Below are 2,590 nucleotides of genomic sequence, written 5' to 3'. Positions count from 1 at the left end.
CCCGGACAGGGAGGCAGAGATGTCGTCAGTCCCTTGGCCCAGAGGGTCAAAGAGCTGGACTCTAAATCAGAGCAAAACGACCCCAGCCTTGGGTGCGGGGACATTTTTGTTTAGCACGCATCTCTCAGAGCGGATTTTCCACCTGAGCAGTAACTGCGGTCCACACTGTCAGGTATGAGACCCCCGGGTCCAGCCCAGGGCAAAGGAGGCCTCCCGAGCCGGCGGTCCAGGGAGGCACATCCGGGAGGGGGATGCGGGAAACACCCGTCATGCACCCGACACCGCACACGAGCTCCCACGGCCAGGGTCCCGCGGCCGCAGCAGGCCGGCCGGAAGCTCAGCTCCGCTCCAAAAAGCCCGTCGCATGTCCTGTGACAGGAGGAACCGCGCTCCACGGACCCTCTGGGTGGTGTCATCATCCCTGACATCTAACATGAGGCCAGTAGCTGTTATAATCATGGGACCACCGTGTTAGTGTGTATTAGTCAATACGGAGCCCCCGTGTTAATTGTGGTATCCAATATGGAATACCATGTTAGTGTGTACTATCCAATGTGGAGCCATCATGTTAATGTGTGGGATCCAATGTCGAGCCATCATGTTAATGTGTGATATCCAATGTGGACCCATCATGTTAATGTGTGATATCCAATGTGGAACCACCACGTTAATGTGTGATATCCAATGTGGAACCACCATGTTAATGTGTGATATCCAATGTGGAACCACCATGTTAATGTGTGATATCCAATGTGGAACCACCACGTTAATGTGTAATAGTTAATATGGAATCACCATGTTAATGTGTGGTATCCAATGTGGACCCATCATGTTAATGTGTAATAGTTAATATGGAATGACCGTGTTAATGTGTGCTATCCAGTATGGAACCACCATGTTAATATGTAATGTCCAATTATATTGACATGTAACATGGGACCACCATGTTAATATGCAATATCCAACACGCTACCGCCAGGTGAGCATGCAATGTCTAGCGCTGGAGCACCGTGTTAACACACAATATCCCAGCACCATCCTATGGGCCTTCTCACAACCTGAAACTCTCTCCTGCACATGTGACGGTCACTGGACCTTCCATGACGCTGGCCCTGGGCACAGGTTACAGGTGAGCAGTTGGGCCGGCCCTGTACCCCGACCATTTGTAACGGTTCAGACCCTGGGCCCCAGTGAGCATCACAGCCATGGAGCTGGGTCCTCCCCTTTCTGCGCCTTCCAGCCCACAGGGGCTCACTCTCTCCGCGACAGCACGGAGGAGCCCTCACACACTCCCACGGCTCTGCCCACCAGGAGTACCACATCCCTGGGGGAGTAAAGTCAGTACATCGCGGATACCAGCGCAGGCAAGCTGTGGAACCAGCCAAGGTGCCAGTGGGCAGACAAATGGCTAAGGCAAATATGGTGGATGTGCCCATGGGAGTACTACACAGCCACGAAGAAGGTGAGGCCCCTCAGCTGCAGGACAACGGAAGGGTGTGGAGGTTGGGCTGCGAGCCACAGCCCTTCTGTCAGGCCCCGAGAGCAGAGCGTGAACGCCCTACGCACCTCCACATCCAGGGTGCTGGGCTGCAACATCAAACATGGTGGCCGCAGTCCGCACTCACACCATGGCAGCTGGTGAGCACAGGGACCAGCAAGCTTCTCTGCACGATGAGGCAATGGCTAAACACCCCCTGCACCCGCCCCCCATTGACATACAAGGACCTGCCCCTGGGGGGCCCAAAGCTAGGAGCCCTGGGACAAATCTTTTCACCTGTGTGTTTTGTCAATAAAGTTTTATCGGCACGAGCCCTTTGACACTGCTGGCGGGAAGGTGAATTGGTGTGGCTGCCGCAGAAAGCGCTATGGAGGGGCCTCGAACAAGCTAGAGCTCGAGCTGCCCCTCCATCCAGGAACACCACTCCTTGGTATATACCTGAGGGATTCAAGTCAGCGTCACATGGAGAGAGACACCTCTGTACCCGCGGCTGTGCGGGGCCCATCACAGTAGCCGAGATAGGGAACCAGCCTAGAGGTCTGGCCCCGGATGAATGGCCAAAGCAAAGGTGGTATCTATAGACGCAGTGGAGCACTATGCAGCCAGGAAGAAAGAAATCCTGTCATGTGCTGCAAATTACGACATGGCGATCATCGAGGTAACTGGAACAAGACACACTCAGGAAGACAGCGGTCTCCTGCTTAACCCCATCCGTGGAATCTGGGGCAGAGGGGACAGAAAAGTAGCAAAGAGAGAGTTGCAGATGAGGAAGAGGGCGGGAGGAAAGGAACGGAAGGTGGTGGAGGTAATGAGTGCGTGAGTGCGACCGAAGAGTTCCACGCACACGGGGGGAGGCGGGGACAAGCTCACTCAGTATTCCCACAGCCAAAGCCACGCTCTCCTTAGGGATTCTCTCACAGTGACAAAAAACTGACTAACAGATGGAGCCTCATGGATGGGATCCACATCCTCATCACAGAGACCCCAGAGAGCTCCTGCCCCCTCCCACCATGTGAGGACGCAGCAAGAAGGCGCCGTCTGTGACCCGGGAAGCAGCCTCAGCAGACACGGGCTCTGCCACGCCTGGACCTC

Source organism: Chinchilla lanigera, unplaced genomic scaffold (genome assembly GCF_000276665.1).
Source record: "Chinchilla lanigera isolate Chin_1 unplaced genomic scaffold, ChiLan1.0 scaffold00098, whole genome shotgun sequence".
In the NCBI taxonomy this organism is placed as follows: domain Eukaryota; kingdom Metazoa; phylum Chordata; class Mammalia; order Rodentia; family Chinchillidae; genus Chinchilla; species Chinchilla lanigera.
Note: the sequence above shows the minus strand (reverse complement) of the source record.